This window comes from Scatophagus argus, chromosome 10, assembly GCF_020382885.2.
Source record: "Scatophagus argus isolate fScaArg1 chromosome 10, fScaArg1.pri, whole genome shotgun sequence".
Taxonomy (NCBI): Eukaryota; Metazoa; Chordata; class Actinopteri; family Scatophagidae; genus Scatophagus; species Scatophagus argus.
In genome coordinates this window covers 11,669,185-11,680,268 of record NC_058502.1, presented here as the reverse complement: position 1 = coordinate 11,680,268, position 11,084 = coordinate 11,669,185, and positions in this window count along the sequence as shown.

Genomic DNA, 11,084 nt, shown 5'->3' with positions numbered 1-11,084 from the left:
TTTATTCTTTACAAAAGTCTGATTTGATCGCAGCTCACAAGTCCACCCAAAAAGAAAACAGCAGAGCTGTGAAGTGGTCGCTCGCTGGGATGAAACAGCTGCTGGGCAAACAGGAAAGGAATACTTGAAAGCAGAGCACCTGGGTTCACACAGTGCGCTCACACACATTCAGCATCCCTACATGCTCTTTCAGCATTCCAATAAACACACATGCAAGTGCACACATATGGAAAGCAAGAATAGTGGACTTCACAAAACCATCTTGATTTACATTAGGCCTTAAACTCTTATCGTTTCATGTTGTTGAGTTTTTAAATGCCTGAAAGTTAGCGATAAATCCACTTGCGCCTTATACTGTTTCACTGTTCACTGGAAACATGTCACTACTGTGGAAAGATCTCAAATTATCTCATCATACTGGCAGACACTAGATAATGTCTGGAACTTGCTTTAGGGGAATAGGATTTTGTAAGTCAGAACATGATTACATCTCTTTCTTGTGAAGGGTGGACATGTGTGGACCTATAATCTAAAGTTAAACCCAAGCAAACTGAATTATTCCATCAAGATGAATTGGAATAGGAGAAAGAAAGCAATTTGAGGTCGAAAAAAAAGAGCTTAGGAAATATGACCAAACTCCATTCAGAAAAGCTCAGCCGCACAGTTTTAGTTTTATCCTTGCAGGCCCACTTCCTGTTTGCAGCACGTGTTTTTATTCGGGAGGCCCCGTTGCCACCCCACCCTGACCCGATGGGGACCACAGATGGCTTCACAATGGAGACTGTGTGTACTCTCTGAATGACAGACCTGTCCATACAAGCTACAAGGAACCCCCTACTCAACCAACCTCAACCCTGTCACACACACACACACAAACAACTGGACTGTATAACAGGTTTTCTCTTTCTGAGGCAGTGTTCCATGGTTTACTCAGCAGACAAACATGATGAAGGATTTTAGAGATCAAACTTCAGATTATTGAGCAGGAATGTCTTCTCTGAGAGCCATGTGGCAGCTTTGATAATGGGAACTGTCTGGTCCACATGATAACTTGCCTTTTGTCATGTTCAGGATGATGAGCTGCTCCTGTATAATATAAGGAGCTGATGGGAAGGCTCATTAGTGTTGCCTTCCACTTGTAATTGATTTACCTGTTTTCATCATTTTGTATGCAAGTATGTGAGTGTGTTTCCATGTGTGCATGGATCATAAGCAGACCACCTGACATGCAGGCCCTAACCCATCAGCTGGGATTGTTAATACTTACTGATAAGGATAAGCTCTCTTGAATAATGGATACATCTGCATAATTGTCCCATCCTATTGTGTAAAAACACATTATGAGACACACATTCAATTTCCATGTCTGGCCCATTGAGAGACGAAATGACTGTGGAGAGGGATATAATGACTTACAAAGGCAAAGAGCGCTTGCAAATTAGCACAATGGCTTTTGGTAGGTGCTTGGACAGTTTTATCTACTTGTCTACATGCTTACTGTGTTGTTTGATCATTGTGTGTAAGTAAATGTCTCTTTATGGGCAAGCAAGTGCTTGTGTGCACGCACATACCCCCTAGCCTGCACCCCTCCCCACCCCAAGCTTCTCCTCTCCACTACCAGATTTATTGCGAAGCAGCCCTGTGAGAGAGTACACATGCTCTGCCCAGTCTCCGTACTGCACCCTGACAATTACTGCTATATATACCACTCCAAATGAGAGCCATGAACCGGCGTGATTATAGGGTGGAGCAGGAGCAAAGAGGGAGAGGGGTGAAACGAAAGAGTGAGGCGAGCTGAGAGAGAAAAGTAGAGAGAAGAAGAAAGAAAGAAAGAGGGAAGAGGCAATATGAGCGGAAGTGACTGAAGTCTGCTGCAAATTGTATTCTGCATCTTTCATAAATCACAGTGTATAACAGAAGGTATGTTTTAGTCTGAACAGTTTTCTTTTCAAAATAGTGAAGACGAGATTAAAGGGATGAGAACCGTGTAAGGAATGAGCAGCAAAATTCAAGTTGATGACATCTGTCTGCTACTGGTTCTCCTCGATAAATTACAGAGCAGAGCAGGAGAATACTGTACATGGCAGAAGTTATCATAGCGTTTGGTAAAGAAGTGCTGCCCTCTTCTGGAAGTGAGGGAAGACGAACTTGAAAGAAGAAGAGTGTTTCCTCACTAAAAGAGCTCAGGTTTAAATCAACGTGCAGATCCTTTTCTTATAAATACGCAGAGTACGCAGAGAAAACAGAGGAAGACTTCAGGATGACTGGCCAAAAAAATAGACATGAAAGTAGAAAAAAATGCTTCTTCACTTCCCCAGTGGCTGTCTAACACTGAGCTTGTCACTTGAGCAGAGTGACAACGTGCCGTCAGTCACAGGGCTGCCCTGACTCTGCTGTCACATCCGACAGGCTATCTGGCAACATCAGGCAGCCTAAAAAGAGGCATCTAAAGAAAGATTGATAACACAGGAACTGATGTCACAGCGAAAAATCCCAACATATGATGTATTAAACCGATGGATGTAATAGAGTTCAGGCCCCGGTGATGAACGATGTACTAAACAGATCAGTCTATCTTACGGGGTCATGAAATTGTGAGGAAGGTGGTGAACTGGGAAGTGATGAGTAGAGAAATGGCTGTTCTTTTAATTCCCCCCCCCCCCAATCGGTGGAAGCCATCCCTGTGGGGGGAAAAGCAGCAGGATCGCATTACCCATGGACCAAGTTTCATTGCACAGAAACCCACGCTCTGCCTCACTCCAGCGACTCGCATAATTGGAAGCATCTTGGCATGAAGATAGAGTCAAGGTGGCATATCAATGGGCGCGTACTCCAAGGGCATGCAGATAAGAAAAGGCTGCTTCTCTTAACAGGTCGTTTCCATGATAGGGTCACTGGCCCTCCCTAAAAAGACTGCAAGCTGGGTGTTGACTCACATACAAATAGAAAAAGCTGATCAGTGGTGTGGAGCCTTGTAGTACAATTCACTCCCAGTGGAGCTCATCCCTAACACCAACAAGAAACTGCTTTGTTGCCAAGCATTGTCTCATTATGTATGCATGCATAGCAGCAGAGAATCCTGGCAGCTCAGGATAAAGAAACCAACAGAGAGTACCTGCAGCATGGCTGAAAATCAGTTCTTATGTATGAGTGCTTATTTGCTCATAAAAACTTTACTGCTCTTTGTTGTTACATTACACCAATAAGAGATCTGTGGTTATATCAGTGCTTTTGCCCAACAGTGTCACAGACATTAGTGTCTGGTCTTACAAGGCTTTTGCAACATGTTTGCCCCCCAAAAAAGTCCCTGCTTGGGGATCAGTACTTTCCAAAACTTGAGCAAGTCTCCAAGTGGGGCTTGGCCCTGAATGTCACTGACTGGCAAAATATACTTTTGTTTTCTGTAGCATTTTACAACCACTCCTAAAGCTTGAAACCTTGAAACTGCAAACACACTGTTTGGTGTGGTCAGTAGTTAATTGTGCTGTGACCAACAACAGTCGGAACGGAGCTGCAGAAGAGATTTTACAACTGATGGACAAACGGTACCCTGAAGCTTTTTGGGGTGTTTTTGCTGAGGACAACATCCAGAGAAAATCTGAGATGGTGATCCACATCGAGTGGGTGTACCTGAAAGGTGTCAAAGAAGACATTTGTCCTGTCCATGACTAGAACAATTATTTATAATTTATCTTGTACAATGTAAAAATATTGTGATTATATTATATTATATGATAAATAGGCAAAATTGCTGTTTAATGTCAGCTGCATTCCACTGTTTTGTATTATATCAAAACCTTTTAAACATTAAACTGAAACTTCAGCACCCCGGTTAATAAAAATGTATTTAACAAAACAATGTGAGCCCAGTAAATAGTATGATATTGAATTCTAACCAGCTGTAAGTCATACATTGATTCAGTCCTGCATAGTACTTGTCATATGGTCCCAGTAAAAATGATCAGTTCCTCTTTCTCATGCCTACTTGGTCCGTCTCAGCAAAGCATCCCATATCGCCCCACTGCTTCTCGGACTGCAACAGTATCCACACTGCTCCACTCCCCTCCAGAAGGTGGGGAGAAGAGCGGGACTTCTCAGCCTCCGCACAAATAAAACTGTGTGCCAAGCCGCATTAACTCTGCATCCTTATCGCCTTTCTGACTTGAGACATTTTATGAGCGGGAGTTGTCAGCCCCCCTCAGACTCCAACAACAAGAAGAGGCATGCTTTATGCACTGCTGCATCGCTGTTTACGAGACACCATTATCACTTAACTGCATGTACACTACGAAAGGTCATATTTTGGACTTCAATTCATCACACCTCATTATATGATATACATGTAATGCAGCTTCAAAGCTGCTCCTGGGCTGGAGGCAGGTGAAATTGAGCAAAACTGTGGTGAAGTTACATGTAAACACAGTCGTGTTAACACACCTAGTTGAGGCAAATGACCTGCTGTGGCCGGCTTAAACCAGCTCTACGGACTCTCTTATAGTTTCTGCCCACACAAACACTGACCGCACTGGCCCTTGCTGTTTCTGAAATAGGCGTTTATGCTTACTGAGGGGAAAATGACTCAATAGAGTGCTGGGAATGTGTACGGATTTCCACGAATATCTAAACAGAAGTGTAAAATAACGCGAAAGTACCTAATTTTAAAACAGTGGCGTATATTGTATATTCGTCAACATGCTCCACCAGGACAAATTGCAGGTTTACAATTTAAATGTTTGGTCTGATACTTTTCACTTTTCAGTATGCATCCACTGTTGCCTGAATCAGCATTTCCGCCACATCGCTGCGGCTTGCACTCAACTAAAGCATTAGTATATGCAATACCTGACAGTCATGCTGTGGCTTTGGCCCCTTGTGGTTTCTATAGCAGTGACTTAATTCTGCTCCACTAATCATTATAATTATAGATATTACAGTAGTTGTGGTAATTACTGTAGTGCACTGGCTCCTATCCTTTAATGGATGCTTAAACAAACAGATTTCAGATAAGTTTGGGAAGAAAACTAATTTGTGGCCTCTGAGGGGAGATCAATCAGGTGACGGGGTTGGGGATGGGGGGGTGTGATAGGGTGGGGTTCAGTAATTAATACAGAATGCAGTAAGAGATGGAAGCTGGCTCTTCCTTTTTTTCAATTCTACTTCCTTTTCATCTCTACATTCCTCCTTCTCTCCGTGGCACATTATTTATCTCTGCTGTCACACCATTGTTGTGATTATGGATGTCATGCAGCCGTAAAGCGCTCCACGATCAATAAGCCTGAAATTAAACCAAAAAATGAATTTCCGCAGTGTCGGCCACATGCACTCCTGAGCAGGAATTACCTCGCAGGCTGATTATCCCACTGAGGAGACAGCAGCAGAAACACAGGAGGAGGGATAGTTTTGGACTGGCAGCACAAGGACAGTTTTACTGGAAACTTTGTTAAACAAAGTCCAGGAAAAACAGTTTTAATTCAACAAAACATTTGAGTTGTCGCACTGGGACAAGCTGACCTCATTTGACTAAGGATAAGGAAGTAGAAACTGATCTGTGCAACCGTGAGGCAAATATCTGTAATGTCACAAGTGTGGGTTGTTCATGATGACACAGGCCAACTAGATGATGCAGTCATTTCCTCCAGTCAGAGATCAATACACTATTAGGCATGATGAGATGAAAAAGCATTCATTACTGTGGAGAAGCCCGCAGACTGGGAAACTATGGCCAACTGGCAAGACCTTCTGTGATGAAAAACACAATGACTAAATAAAAATTTGAGGTTCAGGCTCATATGAACCTCCCTGTCACTCTTGGAGTTTTAGCGCCATTGCTGTCCACACGGTTGAGATTATTTTAAAATGTAGTCAGTTATTGAATCTTAATTACAAGGACAGTTTTGTTTGTTTTTTTGTTTTTGTTGCTAATATAATCTAATCGGAATACAATATATATATATTCAAGAAATGGAGAAAGCCACAAAAGTTTGAGTTCCACAAATGTTCTTTTTTCTTCTTAAACATCTCAAAACATTTTCAGTGCAAATGTGGTGTAGACTGCATATTTAGCATTTGCAGTTGGTCACATCAAGCAAGCCATCAGTTCTTTTGTATAAGTTTTTGTTGGTGTTTTTTAATGAGAGGCCACATGGAGGGGGTAAGAGGAGCACTTGCTCAAAATGTTTTTGAGCATTATCAGTGCAAATAAAAAGGAATAAAAACTCCACTATCATCAATAAAAACAAAAACAATTATTTAGGTCATCATTAACAAACTTGACAAACTGAGAGGAATACTAAAATATACTGCATAACATATTTGTCATATTTAATAAAAAAGTTTCATATATTTCAGTATATTAGTATAATATATATTAAACACAAAACAATAATGATAAATTAATTTTTGATGATGTAACTATAATCTAATTACACATTTTATGTAATCTGGACTGATTAATTACTTAATTCCTGTTCCACACAGTTCATCACTACTCAACCCTAACTGTCCACACAAGCAGCTGGTATTTATCCTAAGCAACAGATGTGGAGCTGCAGAGAGAGGATGGGATGTCAGGGGAAATGTTTCGTGCTTTTGAACATACCTTGTAGAGCTTTGTGAGACCAACCTGCCTTTCAGAATCTTCGCCTCCTCCACCGGAGATGGACGCATCCTTTTGTTTCTCTCTTGCTTCCCTTGGCCCTCATTTAGAATCGATTTGCTATTAATGCCAGCGCATCACAGAGGGAGGGTGACAAGGGGTCGAGATGGCTGTAGCTGCTTGACAGGCTTCTTCATCTCCGAACAGGAAGTTTGGTTTACATCAGCCATGGGGCGGGAACTGTCATCAGGAGACCTCAGGGCTAATGGGATGGATTTATGCGCTCCTCTCCTCCTCTCAGAGTGGACCAAAATTTGGAGGAAGCCGAAGTCACTGATCTGAAGTTTTCCATAGCTTATGACAAAGATTATTCCTGTTAGAAGATATAAAAGTTGAGCTTAAATTCAAAACACAGTTATGGCTGTAATGCATTTATATAACATTGTCAAGCAGTTCACCTAAAGTCATTCCTTTCCTTAACTTGACATGTCAAGACAAATTATGTTCATCACTCCAAGATGCTGGGTGCTGGGCAGTAACCACTGTTTGGTTTTCAAATCAATCTGACAAATCCTCTGAGAATTGTAAAACAGTCTTAGAGCAAATAATGGCCTGACACTCTGCATTAGCAGAAAAGACATGAGTCACAACTGACGTCTGACCATGTGGCTTCTGGGTTTTAAAAGGAAACATCATGTTCTGTCACTTATGACATTGTTGTAAGATGCCAATAAAGGTTAGCATTTTGAACACTCAAAGTACAATGACGCCTGGAAGAAAAGTGTATCACAGCTCAATGCAGCCAGCAGCTTCATTTAAAAGTGACGAAAATATCATGTGACTTGTGCCCCGATTGCAGGGTTAAAATCAAAGAATATAAAAGTGACCAGTTGATTCTAGTAATTATTTATTTCCGTCTAGATTATCTGAATTAATTCTTTTTCCATTTCTCTCTATTCCTGGTCTTTCCCCCATAGCTCCATCTCCATCTCCCAACCTTGTGAGCATCACAGTGACTGAACTCATTCTCAACTATTTATTTGCTTTATTTCCTGAGATCAGCTATAAAGAACAAACACTATTAAGCCAGCCAATCAATAAGGGAACATCAGCACTGTTACCCCCCCCCCCCCCCCCCCCGTCTCACAAAATAGATTTATATCTTCTGCCCGAGCAACATAAATCACATATTCATACATTAAATTAAAAACCTGATTGATAGCAACGGTGAGTGTGTGTACAAAACCTCATGATGTACAAAACAATATTAGTTGGGAACTATAGAGGGTGAAGAGAAACAAACACTGTTTTTCAAGGGTAATTCTTCACAGTCTTGTGAGGGTGTCCAAGTTCAGGAGATGAGTTGTTGCTTTAGCAAAAGGAAAGCTGACGTTTGGTGAAAATTGGAGCTACAGAGGCAGATTATGCAGACAATTATCAACATGCAAACTCAAACACAAACTCAGGGTTACCAAGCAGTTCTCACAATAAAAGAAAAGCTCTTAAAGGTTAGTCCAGAGTCCAAGAGACATTTTGACTATTAAAGGTGCAGGTCAGCCTCCAGCCCCTGCATGTCATTCTGCAAGGCGAACTGCGTGAGGAGAAACAGGTTCATTCACAAAGTGACACTTAATGGGATATATACAGATTGTGTCATGCATTACAGGGCCCAGTGGTTCTGGGAGCAGAGGAGAGAGGCAGAGAAATATGGCAGCATCCATCAGGGGCTCGGCCAGAGAGAAAAAGGTGCAGGAACAGAGAGGGAACGAGAGCTGGGGGTTGGGGTGCTGCCAAGGACATTTAAGAGAGCTGTCAGGGGAAGCTGATCTATGAAGGACCCTGCTGGCCAAACCTATATCCCGTGTGTGTGTGTGTGTGTGTGCTGTTGAAAGACACAAGTGCAGTCACACCAACATATGCAGTAGCACATACATTCTAGACTAAAGTACAGTAGAGCAGCCTCAGTGCACAAAGATCAGAGCTGGAGCTCATCCACACAGAAAATCAAATGCTTTCAAATGTGCACTCTGAGCATGAAATGAAACAGAGAATAAAAAAAATTAGAGCGAGAGAGAAACTGTTCAACTGCAAAAAATAGTTTATGTAATAAAAAGTTGCAGTTTAATCATAAGTTGTAATTATCATTAGTGTTTATGCATGTGTGCGTGACATAAAATTAAAGAAAACTCTATAACAAATAAATAACAAATAAAGCATACTTATAGCAACCAAAAGTAATTAAAAAATCCATTTAGGGCTTCTTTTCAGACAAAGAACTTAAGCTGAGATACAAAACAGGATTCACTTTTTACTTCTCCTACAGCAAACAGGTCACATAATTTAATCTGCTCCTGAATATTTTTCAATCTGACAACCTGAATAGCTGGAGAAAGGAATGTTTTCTGTAGGATTTGATAACAAATTTCCCTTCTGGTACAATAAAGATTAAAATCACTGGAGGTTCGACTTGTCTCTGCAAGTGCAACACTCAATCGCTGCCACGATTGTGGTGTGAGTGCTTGAGCTGCTCGTTAAAATTGTTGTATGAAAAGTGCTTTATGAGAGTGTATGTCCATATTTTCCAAATAACACAAACCTTTTTTTGTTGTGATATTTAATTGATGAGAACACATTTTGAATCTAGCAGATTCATGAAACATTGCTCCAGGAACCTGACTCTTCCTCGGCTGACTCTTGAGGCAGCCCAGCAGCTGCAGCAGCAGCAGCAGCAGTAAAGCAGTGGGAATCTGCAGGCAGCCAGCAGGCCTGTTAGCCAGAGGAGTGAACGCCGGGCAGCCCTGCCAGAGGGGGACGCGGCACTGGGACCATTACTAAAGCTTAATGATATGAGAAGTGTTCTCTTATCCACCGCGGAAGGGATTCATCATGATGCTGTAGCACTATACATCTTTCAACAGCCCTTAAAGAGGAACGGGGACATTTCTTCATGCTGTAGTAAAAGCCCCTCCCATCCCCGTTCTTCCTTTGAGCTTTCTATGCTCCTCATCTTCACTTAAAGAAGCTCTATTTTAAGATCATTGCGTCTAAGGAGGGAGGAGGGGGGGCCATGACCTTGGTGACAAGTGAGGGTGAAGAAAGGGAAGTAAGTGAGAAGCGCTGGATGAGTGTTTGTAGCCAATGGACAAAGTCACAAACCACAACATCTTGTCTGGAATTTGTCCCAGTGTGCCCCTGGGGAAGGAATACAATTCACTCTTCCTCAATGTCACACTATACACTGTCACCGGCTTCAGTCGAGTGCTGATAGATGTCTCTTTGTCCCTCATAAATAAAAACACTCTGGTCTCCGCTGTGAGAGACTGTAGATCAGGGAGTAAATAGCTGAAGGTATGCGCAGCAGTACGACAAGCATGGAAGATTTTCCCTTTCTTCTAACCCTTCACATTTTGTGACCGCGTAAGAGAACTCTGCAACCTGTAAATCAAATGGGGCAGATAAACTGCAACACAAGAGCAATCAAAATAAGTAAAAGCAGTGTTGACTTTGGGTCTTTAACTTGATTTTATAGCCCGGAGCCAATATGCAGTAATCACAGCATGGAAAAGCAGAGCGTTTCTGTCCTGCTATTTGCATTGTTTGACTCACAGCCACCTGCCTGCAGATTTACACCAGTAGATCACAGACAATAACAGTAAAGACAGAAGTGTGCTGGTTTATGACTTCAGCACTTTCAGTTTGAAGTCTTCCAGCACCAGTGAGTTTAAATTATGGTGGGAGACGTCCTTGGGATGTGAACATCTCATTTCAGCAGGCTGTGCGCAACCACACACACCCACCCACACACACACAACTCATTTCATTGGGGGTCTCTGGGAGGCTGGACTCAGTGGAGCATGACATAAGAATTATACATCTGACAGCAGTAAACCTGCAAACTCTCTCTCTCACTCACACACACATGCACACACACTCAGGACTGTTGGGAGACAGATCACTAACTTTTTGTTCATCACTCTGAGAAGGAATTAGTTATTATTTCTGAGGATCATTTCTATTGTAACACCGTTATATGCAAATGCGTCACTGTTGTTTGATACCTTTGATTCCTCAGAGAGAGCTGAAACAGCTCGCTGGTTCTTTGAAGATAAGGTCAAGCAGGCAATTAAAGAACCCACAGCTCCATTTCTACGTGTGCATTCAGTTACTTTAATTACCTCCTTTTCCTCAGTCAGGTTATTGATAGATCAAAGTCAAAACCTTCAAGGAGCAGTAAGAACTTTTTTGTCGATTAAAAATATGAAAATTCACACAGAAAACGGAAGATTTGATGTTTGATGGGATGAGAGTGTACATTTTCTTTTGTTTATGATCTGACTCTTCCTGAAAATCTACAGTGTGTGTAGGATGGGGCCAAAGTTCAACAGACAGAATGAGCGGCCTACGCGTGATATAAACAGCACATGCCTGGGACCACCTAAAACCGGATTTATCATAAACTGCACGAGACAAAAGTTTACCACACGAAACT